This window comes from Pan troglodytes, chromosome 3, assembly GCF_028858775.2.
Source record: "Pan troglodytes isolate AG18354 chromosome 3, NHGRI_mPanTro3-v2.0_pri, whole genome shotgun sequence".
Classification (NCBI taxonomy): Eukaryota; Metazoa; Chordata; class Mammalia; order Primates; family Hominidae; genus Pan; species Pan troglodytes.
Genome location: NC_072401.2, coordinates 25,987,865 through 26,004,376, shown reverse-complemented (window position 1 = coordinate 26,004,376; position 16,512 = coordinate 25,987,865). Strand labels below are relative to the sequence as shown.

At 45.0% G+C, this 16,512-nt stretch overlaps 1 long non-coding RNA gene across 3 annotated transcripts in view; it reads left to right on the top strand.

Moving 5' to 3' along the window:
• The window catches only part of LOC104006009 (uncharacterized), a 52,277-nt gene that overhangs the window by 28,517 nt on the left and 7,248 nt on the right, over positions 1-16,512 (top strand). For 2 of the 3 annotated variants that reach the window (XR_010156497.1, XR_002943515.3), the window contains one exon: positions 5,650-5,743. This is a non-coding gene — a long non-coding RNA (uncharacterized LOC104006009). Of the gene's footprint in view, positions 1-5,041; positions 5,744-16,512 lie in introns of those variants that run through there. The other variant, XR_008547466.2, reaches the window with a different exon arrangement.

Below are 16,512 nucleotides of genomic sequence, written 5' to 3'. Positions count from 1 at the left end.
AGCAAAGTGAACTTTGTTCTATATGGAGACAACTCCCAAAACATAGCAGTTTTATCAGCCATCATCAGGTTAGCACATGGAAAATTCCTGGGGCTACGGAAAGCTTTGGGGGATATAAAACTATTGATCATATCCTCCTAAGTAGCAAGTCAATTTCAATACTATGATTCCATGAATGGGTGAGATATATTTATTCATTCGTTTGGCAGTTATATTTCTGAGCACCTACTAGGTATCAGGCACAGTCCTAAGAGATACAGTGATGTAGACAGACACGGCCCCTGGCCTTATGTTGCTGATACTCCACATGGAAGAGCTGTCATCCTGGCCTGTGGTACAAGGTAATATATAAGTGAATCCTAGCCAACCAAAAATGCTAAGTGCTTTGCAGCTTGATGAATGGTGGAGTCAGGTTCTCTTTGTAAATAGAACTGGGGTCTTTGTAAAAGGTGAAGCTGAATTTTTTCCAAAATTCCAGTCACTGGAAGTGTTAGCGAAGAAAATCTCACTCTTTGAGCCATACCTATGTTTTTCTTTTTTAATTTTTAAAGTATTCTTTTTTTTTTTTTTCTTGAGACAGGGTCTCCTCTGTCACCTAGGCTGGAGTGCAGTGGTGCCATCACAGCTCACTGCAGCCTCATCCTCCCCGGCACAAGCAATCCTCCCACCTCAGCCTCTCGAGTAGTTGAGACTACAGGGGCACACCACCACACCTGGTTAATTTCTTATTTTTTTGTAGAGACAGGGGTCTGCGCTATGTTGCCCAGGTTGGTCTCAAACTCATGGATGCAAGCGACCCTCCCACCTTGGCCTCCCAAAGTGCTGGGGTTACAGGTATGAGCGACCATGCCCGGCCATCCATGGTTTTTATTAAACACTCAAATCTCCCTAATTCTACCAGAATAAATATGCAGTCACCACCTTACAGACTTTCTGAGGAAGACCCAAATTGTAACAGAGGGATCGAATTAAAAGAAGAAATGAGATGTTCCCGTGTGGTTTAAGGCCAAAGATAATGCATAAGGAGTAGAAGAGAGGAAAGCACAGTGATTGTGCGTCCCTTTGGAGCGGAAGCTAACCTTCATTGAGCATTTTCTTGGTTTCACGGACCATTTATCCATCATTCATTGAATTCTCCCAACAACCCTGCAAAGTAGACACTCTCATCCCTATTTTACCACTGAAGTAAATGAAGTTCAGGTTGGGAGCAGTGGCTCACACTTGTAATCCCAACAATTCAGGAGGCTGGGGCCGGAGAATTCCTCCAGCTTAGGAGTTTGAGACCAGGGCAACATAGGGAGACCCTGCTTCTGTTAAATTTAAAAAAAAGAAAGAAAGAAAAGGAAGTTCTGAGAGGGGGTGCCTCTCCAAGGCCACAAACTAAGGAGTCAAGAGCAGAACCCATGCATGCAGCTTCACCTTGGTGACTTTGAACTCACCTGCTCTGACTTATAGATACGCATAACCTCTATGACCCCTGCCAGTGTCTCTGAGTCAATGAGTGCATCCTGTCGCTCAGCCTGAAGTCAGATGGAAATCAGGAGAGACAGTTAAGCTGCTGATAATTAAGGGGTTAGAAGTGTAAATCAAAATGAGCATTGTTTTATGAGTCTCTTTTTATTACTTTCAAGTTTTATTCACCTGATAAGGTAAAAAGAGAATAAAAACAATCAAGAAGGCGAGTCCTTCAATACCCAGGTTACTGCAGCATTTTTTTCTCATTGTGTTTTGTGGACAGATTAAGCATTAAATTATAAAACTAATCTGTTCAGATATCAGGAATAGTGTCAACTTTGATAAAGATTCACTCACTCTGAAGATTACTTTCAAAATGACCTGATCTGACTCAATGAATAATTTAACAATTGATTTTCTGGCAGAAACACTAAAGAATGAAAGACAAGGCCTCCTAAGATCATCTTGGGAGGAAAAATGTCCTTTTCGCTGAGACCTTTATTTCACCTTTAGTTTGCCTGCGATTGACTTTGACGGGAAGATTCCACCATTAGTTCCTGATGGACCAGAGATTTATAGCTTTTCAAATAGATGCTATTTTTCTTGATGCAAAGATATATATCGAGGGAAGGGTTGCTTATCATGTGCCTGAACCTGGGTCAGGCACTAGGGATGCAGAAACCAGCAGTGTGCATGGGTCCTTACCCTGGCAGAACTTAAGGTCTGGTGGCAGAGGCAGCAGACAGACAGAGACTCAGATGCAGTGTGAGCAACACTCTGGAAACCTAGAGGAGGTACTCTTCCTTCATACTCAGGGACACTCCTCAGATAAGTGCAGGAAGCACAGGAAGTGCAAAGGCCAGAGGGAAAGAGAACCATGGCGCCTGCAGGGAGCTGCATGCATCTGAGCAATATTTGGGTGGAAGTTTACCGGAAGCCACAAAGGAGCAGTCAGATGTTCTCACTGTAAGTGCAACAGCCACAGATACCAACCAATACAGGAATGTGTTATTGCATTAACGGTGAAAATACTACAGGAGCCGTTGTCATCAGAAAATTTCATAATTTTCTAAATTATTGAACAACCCTCAGGTAAGTTCTCAATCTATGAAAGTATAATCGGCGTTCAATTTGTGCAGTATTTGCTTTTCTAGAAAATTCAGTATATAGTGCGTATAAAAACTGTAAAAGGCAGGGCACGGTTGCTCATGCCTGTAATCCCAGCATTCTGGGAGGCCGAGGCAGGTGGATCACGTGAAGTCAGGAGTTTGAGACCAGCCTGGCCAACATGGCCAAACCCCATCTCTACTAAAAATACAAAAATTAGCCAGGCCTGGTGACTCGCACCTGTGATCCCAGCTACTCAGGAGGCTGAGGTGCCAGAATCGCTTGAACTCGAGAGGCAGAGGTTGCAGTGTGAGCTAAGATTGCGCCACTGCACTCCAGCCTGAGAGACAGAGTAACATTCTATCTCAAAAAGAAAAAAGAGAAAAGAAAAGAAAAAAAACTGTGCAAAAAGTACTTTCAGTATGTAAAAATAGATTAATGTTCTAGAAACAGATTATATATATATATATATATATATTTACTTATTTATTTATTTTTTGGACAGAGTCTCAATCTGTCGCCCAGGCTGGAGTGCAGTGGCACGATTTCAGCTCATTGCAACCTCCGCCTCCCAGGCTCAAGTGATTCTCCTGCCTCAGCCTCCTGAGTAGCTGGGATTACAGACGTGCACCACCACACCCAGCTAATTTTAATTTTTAGTAAAGACAGAGTTTCACCATGTTGGCCTGGCTGGTCTTGAACTGCTGACCTCAGGTGATCCCCCTGCCTCATCCTCCCAAGGTGCTGGGATTACAGGCATAAGCCATGGCAACCAGCCTAGATACAGATAATTATATCCTCATTCACCTATGTATGGAATGTCCGATCAGATGTTCAAAGGTCATGCAAGATTCAGGAGAATTTTTTTTTTTTTTTTTTTTTTTTAGACAGAGTCTCACTCTGTAGTCCAGGCTGCAGTGCAATGGTGCAATCTCAACTCAAACCTCTGCCTCCCCGGTTCAAGTGATTCTCCTGCCTCAGCCTCCTGAGTAGCTGGGATTACAGACACCCGCCATCCTGCCTGGCTAATTTTCATACTTTTGTAGAGATGGGGTTTCACTATGTTGGCCAGGCTGCTCTTGAACTCCTGACCTCAGGTGATCCACCTGCCTCGACCTCCCAAAGTGCTGGGATTACAGGTGTGAGCCACTGCACCTGGACAATTCTTTCATGTGTTGAGTTGTTCTGTGTGTTTGAGGATGCCTGGTATCACAGTTCCCCATACACTAAATGCCTCAGTGCCTCACAAACCACAAGACACCCCCAGGGAGTGGAGCCATCGTTGTTGGCTGAGGTTAGTGTTCCTGGTCTCTGTGCCCACTCTTCCCCATGGGAGAAGGAGTGACTTTTGATTGGTGAGTTTGGGAGAACCTCATCTCTTCTGTATAAATGGCTGGGAATTCCAGTTCTGCCCAGGACTGATGGGAGAGTTAACTCTAGGAAAGATAGCAAACCCATTAGGCTAATGATGTAAAGACATTCTCTACGCAGCTTTGTCAATAATAAAGCTGACATTTTTCGCTCTCCATCTGCCTCCTCTCATTTTTCAAATGCTTGAAAGAAGCATTGAAGAAAGAAAAGAGCATTTGTTTATTGCCCCTCCACACACAGCACATTTGGAGAAAAGGATAGTCATTGTTAGGCCAGGAGGGTTGGGGCCATCCAGGATGCATGAGTGGAGTGAGGCGTAAAGACTCACATAGAACCTCATCACATAGGCTGTGGCTTCTCAGAGGCCCAGGATTCTGGAGAGGAGCTCTTGGGGATTCTGGGAGAGGAGATAAGAGGAGGGAAAGTGCCACCCATGATTTCAACCATAGCAACTGTGGTTTTCTGTGTTTTATATTGGGTTCAAATATACACAAAATCTCATTTGTTTAAAAAAAAAAAAAAGGTTCCACTGCAAAAAGAAAAAAAGAAAATGTTTGGCAACATCTGAGCTGAAGAGTTGGCAGAGAAAAGAAGAGCCCAGGAAGAGTGATAAGGAAGTGCCAAAAATGCAAGAGGAAAGAGGAATATTTGCAGACCAGGAAGCTGAGGAATGGAACTTTTCAAGAGGCAGAAAGTGGCTGAAGGTTGGGTAACACCATAGGGAGGTCAGGGAAGAGGAGGGCAGAAGAGCGACCACAGCGTTTATTGACATTGTGATCTTGGCAGGAACAGGCTCAGGGCAGTGTCAAGGGCCAACCCTAAATGGCAGGGGATTAAGAGGTAAGTAAAGAAGTGAGGAAGTTGAGACCATTTGGACTTCACTGTAAAGAAGATGATGGAGACCTGGCACAGGGGCTCATGCTTGTAATCCCAGCACTATAGGAGGCCGAGGCGGGCGGATCACCTGAGGTCAGGAGTTGGAGACCAGCCTGACCAACATGGAGAAACCCTGTCTCTACTAAAAGTATGAAAATTAGCTAGGCACGGTGGTGGGCACCTGTAATCCCAGGAGGCTGAGGCAGGAGAATCGCTGAACCGGGGCGGGTGGGGGTGACAGAGTTTGCAGTGAGCTGAGATTGCACCACTTCACTCCAGCCTGGGTGAAAGAGCAAAACTTCATCTCGAAAAAGGAAAAAAAGAGGAAGAAGATGATGGACCCTGGATGGTATTAGTTTCTCCAGTGCCTACTGGTTGTCAAAAAGGTCCATGCACAAAGGAAATTAAGTCGCTGCAATGTGCTGGACAACAGAGTATTATTCATGGTAGAAACAGAGAAATCCTTTTTCAAATGTGGTCGAAATAGGAGAAGCAAGGGGTCTGGGAGGAGTAAAACAGCACATCTTTGCCTGCTTTTCTGAAAGGACTGGTTGTAACCATTTTGTTGTTGTTGTTGTTTCATATTGAAGAGAGCATTAATCTTTCTAGGAAGTCTGTAGTTCAGATGGGAGCTGCAGTTAACAATGCCCCCTCTGTTGCTAACACGTTAATGAATGTTGAATCAGCAGGAGAGAAATGACTTCTCCTCCCCCATATTCCATGTCCTGCTGATAGCAAGGACATAAATGCTGCTGACTGGCTGCCTAATGGCCCATGGAAGTCACTGAGGTGACATGGTTGTGCTGGAGACCTCAAAAGGGCTTCTTCCTTCATTCTCAGACCCAGAGGAAAGCACTGGGAGGAATGAGAAAGTAGCGACTAGACAAAAATGAAAACTCTTTAAGAAGCATTGCTGAAGTTACAGGGGAAAAAGGTAAGAGTCTTAATGGTCATTTTTCTAAGTGCAGCTCTGAAATTGAAATGATGTTTGACCACTCCCACACAAAAACATGGTGAAGAGTGAGATGTGCTTGCATGGCCTTCTGAACTCCACTGGGCAGAAGACCTAACGAGACATGTTAGACCACTGGAAGGAACAAAGGCCTGTGTTCTTCTTCTGGCTCTAGTTCTGAGCTCGTAAGCCACTCTGTTTTCCACCAGTTGCATTCTCTGTGTCTTCATCCACTCATCAACAAAGCCAAATTACAGGCCACCGTGTGGATAATTCAGTCAAGCCTGCCATGTTGCTCAACCAACAGAAGAGAGGAGATTCAAAAGTCAGATGGGAAAGGTGCTTCATGCACTTAAGTTTAATCTCTTAACAACCCGGACAGGCATTATTACCCATTTTACAGATGGTAAAACAGGCCAAGAGAAACAAGTCACTGGCATAAAGTCCCTCAGCTGGTAAGTGACAGAGCTGAGTCAAAAGCCCAGATATGTCTAGCTGTAAATAGTATAAAATGAATGAGTGATAATTGAGTGAATGATAAAAATAAGGAATTAAACTTATAATATGTTTTAGAGATTTTAAGTCTTATTAGGGACTTTTTTTTTTGTTTTCTTTTTTGAGACGGAATCTCACACTGTCGCCAGGCTGGAGTGCAGTGGTGCGGTACCTCTATTCACTGCAATCTCCACCTCCTGGGTTTAAGCGATTCTCCTGCCACAGCCTCTGGAGTAGCTGGGATTACAGGCTCAGGCCACCATTCCCAGCTAATTCTTTTTTTTTTTTTTTTTTTTGAGACGGAATCTTGTTTTGTTGCCCAGGCTGGAGTGCAGTGGTGCAATCATGGCTCTCTGCAACCTCTGCCTCCCTGCTTCAGCCTCCCGAGTAGCTGGGACTACAGGTGTGTGCCACCATGCCCGGCTAATTTTTTGTATTTTTAGTAGAGATGGGGTTTCACCATGTTGGCCAGGCTGGTCTTGAACCCCCGGCCTCAAGTGATCCACTTGCCTCAGCCACCCAGAGTGCTGGGATTATAGGCGTGAGCCACCGCTCCTGGCCTAATCAGGGACTTTTGTTTCTTTCCCTGTTTACTTTCAGAATCACTTCTTTGCCCATAAACAACTGTGAGTCAGACAGTCCTGTCAGTGGTCAGAGATTCAGTACTCAACAAGTGATAAGTAGGCAAGCTCTGGCATCTCCTTCCTGTGGCACAAAAATCTGCGCAAGATTTATGAATCTTAAATGTCCACAAACCATGGAAAATATTAAGTGGAAAGCAGATAACACTATTTTGTTGTTAAACACATTTTGATATATCCACAAAATGGAATGCAACCATTAAAAAACATGATGTTAAAGAGTTACGAATGGTTTATTATACTGTAAAGTGGGAAAAAATGTGTGTGGACATTATTAATAATAATTGACATTGGGAGATGAGATCGTGGAGAATTTTTTTCTTCTTTTCTGTATTTTCTTGTGTTTCCAAAATTTTCTTTAATTAGTATTCACGGTTTTTATGATTGAAAATATGGGCTGGACGTGGTGGCTCATGCCTATAATCCAAGCACTTTGAGAGGCCAAGAGGGGCGGATCACTTGAGTCCAAACCTAATGACAACTCCACTTTTCAGGGAAATGCAAATTAAAATTGTTCTGAGATGATCACTACACATTCACCAGAATGGCTAAAATTTTAGAGCCTGACAGTCGCAAGTAGGAGGAAGGAAGTGGAACCAGGTAACAGTCAAGCACTGCAGATGGCAAGGGTCCAGTGGGTGACTGGTAAAACTATTTGGCATTATCTACTGAAAACAAATGCCTGTCCAACACCTGGCAAATCCACTCCTAGGTATAAATTCAAGAGATATAAACACATATATCTACAAAAATATGTGTACATGAATGATTATAAGCAGCTTTAAAATTGAAAGTAATTAGTAGCCAAAACCAGGAAGCAGCTCAATGGCCATCAAGAGGAGAATGAATATTGTGGTCTGTCCATACAATAGAACACCACAGAACAACAACAACAACAACAAAAGAACAAATGACTGTTACACAGAATGACAGGAATGGGCCGGGCAGTGGCTCATGCCTGTAATTTCAGCACCTTGGGAGGCTGAGGCCAGAGGATTGATTAAGGCCAGGAGTTCGAGACCAGCCTGGGCAACATGGTGAAACCCCATCTCTACAAAAAATATAAAAATTAGCCCAACATGATGGCAGGCAACTGTGGTCCCTGCTAGTTGGGAGGCTGAGGTGTGAGGTTCACCTGAGCCCAGGAAGTTGAGGCTGTAGCGAGCCTCGATTATGCTACTGCAATCCCGCCTGGGCAACCGAGCAAGATTCTGACTCAAAAAAAGAATGACAGGAATGAATCACACAGAGTGTTGAGTGAAATAAGCCCACACAAGAGAATAATACACAGTGTGCATGATTCAGGAGTGTGATAAAGACAGCTCATACTAGCTCATGAGAACAAATTATTACATACATTTTTCGGAATTTTGCAATCCAATCATTAAATACATGCTTTATTTAAATTAAATTATAAACTTACAACTAAATAAATTGCATATAAAGGTAGTAAACTCAAAACCCTTCACTTCCTAATTATTTTACCACATTTTTACTCTTGTCTATGCAATTGAGATTATTTGCATCTATTCTATCTATTTGGTGGAAAAATATATATAATTGTGTTGTACTGTACGTATATTTCCAATACCATGTTCAATAATCACACCTTGATTGCTTCAAATCAGCAGTGGCAATTGCTAGAAAATTTGACAAAGGAGCGCCGGGAGCTGTGGCTTACACCTGTAATCCCAGCACTTTGGGACGCCGAGGTGGGGGGATCATGAGGTCAGGAGATCGAGACCATCCTGGCTAACACGGTGAAACCCCGTCTCTACTAAAAATACAAAAAATTAGCCGGGCGTGGTGGCGGACGCCTGTAGTCCCAGCTACTCGGGAGGCTGAGGCAGGAGAATGGCGTGAACCCGGGAGGCGGAGTTTGCAGTGAGCCGAGATCGCGCCACTGCACTCCAGCCTGGGCGACAGAGCAAGACTCCGTCTCAAAAAAAAAAAAAAGAAAAATTGACAAAGGTACAGATCAGGGCTCCTTCTCTTCCTCTTCTTCCTCCTCCTCCTCTTCTTCCTTCTTCTTCTTCTCCTTTTTCTTCTTCCTCCTTTGCTTCTTCTTATTTTCCTTCTTCCTGTTCTTCTTCTTCTGCTTCTTCTTTTTGTTTTGAGAGCTGGTTGTCAGACATGTATCAGTACACCACTGCTATGATTACATTTGTATGAAACTCACATATGGGGGTTAGTAGGCAGAAAGGAGATTACCTGGGGTGGTGCTGGGGGCTCCTTCCCAGGATGAGGCAGCAGGAACCTTACAGAGTGATGGTAATATTATTCTACATTTTGATCATGGTGGTGATTCCATGGGTATAAACATCTGTATGCACTTTCTCCAGGTGATACCTCAATTTTTAAAATAATCTTTTTAAAACATGGGGTCTTGCTATATTGTCCAGGCTGGTCCCCCAACTCCTCAGCTCAAGTGATCCTCCTGCCTTGGCCTCCCAAAGCGCTGAGATTACAGGTATGAGCCACTGTGGCAGGCTAAAATAAATTTAAAAAAATTTTCAAAAGTTATCCTGAAAAGAGCTCCCTCTGTAGGAAGGTGAGAGGTCTGGCATCCCCACAAAATTTCATGTTCCATCTTCATGGGGCAGCTGATTTACAAGGGACCCTGGAAGGAGAAAGAGTCCTTTGTAACTATTTCCTGTGACTAGACCATGAGCTTGGAGGACAGGACCTGCATTGGCTTAAACTTTATAACTGGCCAATAGTCCCCCTCAGTGCAGATAATAATGACGGCTAATGCTAACGCGTTTTATTGAGAACTGTTCTGAGTGCTTTGTATGAGTTAATTCAATCTCCTTAAAATGTGAGAGTATTTTATGATTCCATTTTTCAGATTAAGACAACTGAGGTTAAGGGCCTGACTCCAGATCACACAGCAAGGGAGATGGCAAAATCAAGATTTCAACCCAGGAAACCTGCCTCCCATGCCTATGTTAATCACTACACCCTTCCCACAATAAATAATCAAATAAGCTATTAAGTTGTTAATTAATTTGCAGTGGATAACATGGTGTGGCCCCCACTTCTGGGTCTTCTGACTTATATCTGTGAAAGACAGATGAAGGTTCAAACACTTGGGCTCAGTCACCTGCATTCCTACCCTTACCTACGTGGCAGGTGTATTGCAGGACTTGTCTGATCTGAAGTTAAACGAAGGGGCAGTAGATATAAGTGACTGTAAAAGACCCAAAGGAAGAGACCCGAATGGCAGTTTTGGGTGCAGTTTGGTTGAATGTGCCAAGGGAGGCCCTCTGTTCCATCAGGGAAGTGGAAGCCCAAACAGAACACATCACAGCGCATTATCGCTGAACTCACCAGTTGAGTCCCACACCCGCAAGGAAAATATCGAAGTCTAAATATGTAGCCCCATTGCCCCTGGAAATTAATTAGCCTAAGCCCACCCTGTCTGAGCATCTGATTCTCCTTGCACACAAATAAATCTGCAGCAGGACCCGGGCACCATGAAATCCACTCTGAAATCACCTCCTAATTAGTTTGGGATGATTGATGGAATCAGTAAGCCAGACCTTGGATTTGCTTTAGGATCACAGAGCCCTTGCTTTTATGGGTGAGAAGACTGACATGCAGAGAGGAGCTGTCTAAAGGGGGGGTCCTCATGAAATAGATAAGAGACCTTGGTCTCCAGACCCACCCATTTAGCTGGTGCACTGTCCAATGAGCATGGTGCCAAAAAGTGCTGCTCCAGTATCTAAGATCATGCCCTTGGAGTTATGACCATGGCCTCCACCAAAGCCCCATGCCACCATGACTGCTCCATCTCAGCAATGGTATCTGTTGAGTGCCAACAAAATCTGGGAAAGCAAACCAGAGCCAGTCTCCGGGTGCAGATGGTGGCAGGGCTATGCAGTGTGTGAGGGAAGATTGCAGGGATCTACTCCTGGAGCTGGGGCCAGGGCTCAAGGGAGGACAGGGCAGAGCCCAGTTGGATCCTGGCAGGGTGAAAGTTCCATATCCCCTTAGCCTTCCTCCAAACCTGCATGCAACCTCTTCTCTTTTGGACGCTGTCTCCTCTCTCCTCTCCTCCCCTCTCCTTCCCTTTCCTCCCCTCCCTTCCCCTCCCTTCTTCTCTCCTCTCTTTCTTTTCTCCTTGCTCTTATTTTCCCTGTTTCCTCATGAGACAGCAGAAATAAATCAGAATGCTACAGCGCAAACAGGTTCTGGAGTTACATATACCTGCCTGAGACCCTGACCAGCTTACTCACAGGCCCTAAGTGTTCCTTATCTGTCAAATGGGGAGGCTCGTGGGATTATTAAAGGGTTTGGAAGAGACAAACGTATATATACATGCATGCATTGCTTTTTAAAAAATGTGATAAACTCACCAAGAAAAATAATAACAAAGTCTCCTTTATCATCTCCATCCTCATCCTTCTCCCACCCCCAGAAAAAGAGGTTATGCTTTCAATTCAGAAATGTTGCCCCTGGACCCAATTCAAGGACTCTGGATTTTTAGGGCCCTTGATCTCTCAGTCTTTACATAAGATGGTCCCTCGGCCTGGAACTACTTTCTCCCTCCCCTTCTTCATCTGGCTAATTCCTACTGACACATTTGACACATTAAGACTCAAGAGTCTTTTCTTCCCGGAAGCCATCCGTTATCAAGAAATCCTCCCCATTCCGGAGTCCCTGAGCTGACCTCTTTCTAATCATACCTGTAAGCCTGGGGACACAGACACATCACTGAGAGTTTCTGCTTGGCGATCCCTTTCTCAATTGTCATTTGATGGGGGACATGAGACCTTCATTAACCACAGTATCCACAGGTCTAGCAGGGCACTGGCACAGAGTGGGTGCTGTGGACGAATATCGCGGGGCCCAAAACAGGGCTATGAAATGTACGAATTCACTCTGAAGTGTTAGTGCTTAAGATTGCCTTTCCTAGTGACCGTGCTTACAGCAGGATGAAGGAAAGGCAACACAGAAGGATAATCTGCTAGTGGTAAAATTTCTGGTACTAGTGGAAGATAGATAAGCACAAAGATGGGGGTCTTTGCTAAAGCCCTTGAGATAAGAGACACAACTTTTCCACCTGGAAGGAAACTAAGCAGCCATCAGACTTATTTATTTATTTATTGAGATAATCATCTCAATAAATACATTCAATAAATATATTTTGTTTATCCATTTATTTATTGAGACAGAGTCTTGCTCTGTCACCCAGGCTGGAGTGCAGTGGAACAATCTCGGCTCACTGCAACCTCTGCCTCTGGGGTTCAAGCGATTCTCCAGCCTCAGCCTCCCGAGTAGCTGGAGTTACAGGCATGCACCACCACACATGGCTAATTTTTGTATTTTTAGTAGAGACAGGGTTTCGCCATGTTGGCCAGGTTGGTCTCCAACTCCTGACTTCAGGTGAACCTCCCACCTCGGCCTCCCTAAGTGCTGAGATTACAGGCGTGAGCCATCGCGCCCGGCCAGATTTCAGTTGTTTTTCAGCTGTGCTCTGTGGATTTCCTAGATTCCTGGAAAGTATGGGGAGTGGGAAGGGCGGTTCCAGATTCCCCTCCCCCAAGTCTAGAAACGAAACTCTGCTACTATCTGAGCTTGAGTGCAAGATTTTCCATTCTGGGCTTGTGTGAGAGATTCTGTTTGAAGAAAGAGTTCTGTTAATGGAAAAACCAAAATATATATATTTTTTGTTTGTTTGTTTGTTTGTTTTTTAGACGGAGTCTCGCTCTGTCGCCCAGGCTGGAATGCAGTGGCGCGATCTCGGCTCACTGCAAGCTCTGCCTCCCGGGTTCAGGCCATTCTCCTGCCTCAGCCTCCGAGTAGCTGGGACTACAGGCGCCCGCCACCACTCCCGGCTAATTTTTTGTATTTTTAGTAGAGAGGGGGTTTCACTGTGTTAGCCAGGATGGTCTCCATCTCCTGACCTCGTGATCCGCCCGCCTCGGCCTCCCAAAGTGCTGGGATTACAGGCGTGAGCCACCGCGCCCTGCCTTCTGTAAAATATTTTAAAGTGGTTTGTTCTGAGCCAATAGGAGTGACCAAAGCCTGGGAAAACACAAACCCAAGAAGCCTCGAATGAGGGGTCCCGAGGCGGTTAGGACACAATTCTGTTTTACACATTTTAGGGAAGTTTAAGTTATAGAAAAAGTCATAAAAAATCAATACATAGAAATTAGGTCGGGTACAGTGGCTCACGCCTGTAATCCCAACACTTTGGGAGGCCGAGGCAGCAGGATGACTCGAGCCCAGGAGTTTGAGACCAGCCTGGGCAACGTAGTAAGACCTGCCTCTATAAAAAATTTAAAAATAGTCAGGTGTGGTGACATGTATCTATAGTTCCAGCTGCTCAAGAGGCTGAGGCAGGAGGATTGCTTGAGCCCAGAAAGTAGAGACTGCAGTAAGCCATGATCACATCACTGCACTCCAGCCTGGGCAACAGAGCAAGACCCTATCTCAAAAAATGAAAGAGAAAAGAAAAAAAAAAAAAACACATGGGGGTTATACACTGGTTTGGCCCAAAAAGTCAGAATATCTTGGGGCTTACAGGTTATAGGAGTTTTGTTTGTTTGTTCGTTTGTTTGTTTTTTTAATAGAGGCAAGGTGTCGTTGTTGCCCAGGCTGGTCTCAAACTCCTGAGATTAAATGATCCTCCTGCCTTGGCCTCCCAAAGTGCTGGGATTATAGACATGAACCACCACACCTGGCCTAGAAATTCTTTAATGTGCGATTGGTTGAAGCTTTGTCTAAAAATATGGAGTCTGTAGAAAGGAATGTTTTAAGTTAAGATAAAGAAGTCTCTTGCCTAATACACTGTGTCAGAATGACCTGTAGGCATGGTAAGAGTGTATGACTCCACTCTTGTCTGGCATGGCCTTAGGTCCTGTTTATAATTTGGTATTTTGTCATCATAGTCTGTTTTGTTAATCATATGATCTCTATTTTAACATAATGTTGATTAAGTGCCTACACTCCTAAAGGGAGGGGATGTAACAAAGGTTTCTTTGACCTGCCTTCCTGTCATGACTGGGAATTAAGTTTTTAAGATTTTTTAATTTTTTTTTTTTTTTTTTTTTTGAGACAGAGTCTTGCTCTTTCGCCCAGGCTGGAGTGCAAGTGGTGTGATCTCAGCTCACTGCAACCTCCACCTACCGGGTTCAGGCGATCCTTCCGCCTCAGCCTCCCGAGTAGCTGGGACTATAGGGTGTGTGCCATCATGCCCAGCTAACTTGTATTTTTAGTAGAGACAGGGTTTCATCGTGTTGGCCAGGCTGGCCTAGAACTCCTGACCTCAGGTGATCTGACCACCTTGGCCTCCCAAAGTGCTGGAATTATAGGCATGAGCCACTGCACCTGGCTAGGTTTTTAAGATTTTTCTGGCCGGGCACGGTGGCTCACACCTGTAATCCCTGCACTTTGGGAGGCTGAGGCAGGTGGATCATGAGGTCAGTAGATCGAGACCCTCCTGGCTAACATGGTGAAACCCTGTTTCTACTAAAAATACAAAAATTAGCTGGGCATGGTGGTGCGTGCCTGTAGTCCCAGCTACTTGGGAGGCTGAGGCAGGAGAATCGCTTGAACCCGGGAGGCGGAGGTTGCAGTGAGCCAAGAGGGCTCCACTGCACTCCAGCCTGGGTGAGAGAGTGAGACTCCATCTCAAAAAAAAAGAAAAGAAAAGAAAAGAAAAGGAAAAAGAAAAAACAATTTTTTTCTAGGGTCCTCTTGGCTAAGAGGGGGTCCGTTCAGTTGGTGAGGGCTTAGGATTTTATTTCGAGTTTACAGTTTTATTGCAAAAAAAAAAAAAATCAACCTTGTCCAACTCACCTGTTTTATAGTTGAGTATGCCAGTAGCCCAAAATGACACAGTAGATGCCCGGATCTTTCCCTTTTCCCACCAGTGCTTATTTCACTACCTGCATGGGTCTCCAAAACACATTGCACTCAGCAGGCTGCCCGCAGGCAGGAAGGGCTCCTGGCATACCCCACACCTCCAGGGCAGTCTTCTGGCCATAAGCCTCCCGGGTCCCTTTCCAAAGTCATCCTCCCTTAAAGAGGAGGGGCAAGTTGATAGGGCAAAACCATCTGATCTTACTGTTCTCTTATTTATGTATTTATTTGAGACGAAGTGTCGCTCTGTTGCCCAGGCTGGCGTGCAGCTCACTGAGTAGCTGGGATTACAGGCGCCTATCATCACACTCGGCTAATTTTTGTAATTTTTGGTAGAGATGGGATTTCACCATGTTGGCCAGGCTGGTCTCCAACTCCTAAACTCAAGTGATCTGCCCTCCTTGGCCTCCCGAAGTGCTGGGATTACAGGCGTGAGCCATCACGCCTGGCACTGTTCTCTTTTTTAGATGACAAAACTGGGGCACAGGTTCTGTAGCTCATCCTTAGTGAAACCCAGGTCTTCCTGACTCCACTATCACACAAGGCTGAGTGTTCGCCGGGTAATGTGGACACTGTGTGTTGAAGGAGCTCAGAGAAGGCTGTTTGGGCTGGAGCTGAGGAGGAGAGAGGGATGGCCAGATGAGGGTTGGGGAGCAGATTCCCAGGCCCATTGAAAGTGAGAGAAAACACCATGGCCTACTAGGCGCGGTGGCTCACCCCTGTAATCCCAGCGCTTTGGGAGGCCGAGGCAGGCGGATCATTTGAGGTCAGGAATTCCAGACCAGCCCTCTGGCCAACATGGTGAAACCCAAACTCTACTGAAAATGCAAAAAATTAGCTGGGTGTGGTGGCAGGCACCTATAATCCCAGCTACTCGGAGGCTGAGGCACGAGAATCACTTGAACCCGGGAGGCAGAGGTTGCTGTGAGCCGAGATCGTGCCACTGCCCTCCAGCCTGGGTGACAAAGCGAGAGACTCAAAACAAACAAATAAACAAACAAACAAACAAATAAAAAAACCACCATGGCCAAGGGTGAGCTTCAGAATTACAGCTGCTGCTTCCTGAACCTCTGGGGAAAAAAAAAAGTTTCAGTCATCACTGTTTCAGTGTTCCTCCTGCTAAGACCATTTGGAATAATTCTCTCTGTAAATGTTAAGGTCCTTCCGGGTGCTTATATCAAATTAAATATTGCCTACTGACTCAGGCCTGCCTGCCACAGAGCCAAAGAAGCAACGCAAATAAAAGGCACACAGGGCTCTATCATCCTGGGGGATGTTTTCTTTATTTGTATCTTCTGGAAACCAGCTGACCGAAGACAATAGTCCTTTAAGGATTTACCAGCAACTAGGGCTGTAAATTACCATAGGTGCCTCCTGAAAGCCCAAGACAAAACCCTCCCCAGGGAGAAAATAAACAAGAGCTATTTCTTTTTATGTGAATCCTGACTCTTCAAGTGCCCTTTCCTTCTAATAAGATTTTTTGCATTTTTCTCCAGGCCTCCAGTTTGTCTGCATTATTGTTAAATGTGGGAAATACAGTCCTGTGAGCTGAGCTCAAGTCAGGAGCCAACTGAAGTGTGTGAGATGCCCTCAAAAGAAATAATAGTAACAGCTAGTGCTCTTGTAAATACTTTACCTGAGAGAATGTATTTAATGCACAGGAGAACTCCATGGGGTGAATGCTGTCCTCATAATCCTCATTTTAGGGTGAAGGAGACGGAGGCACAGACAGGTTGAACCACTTTG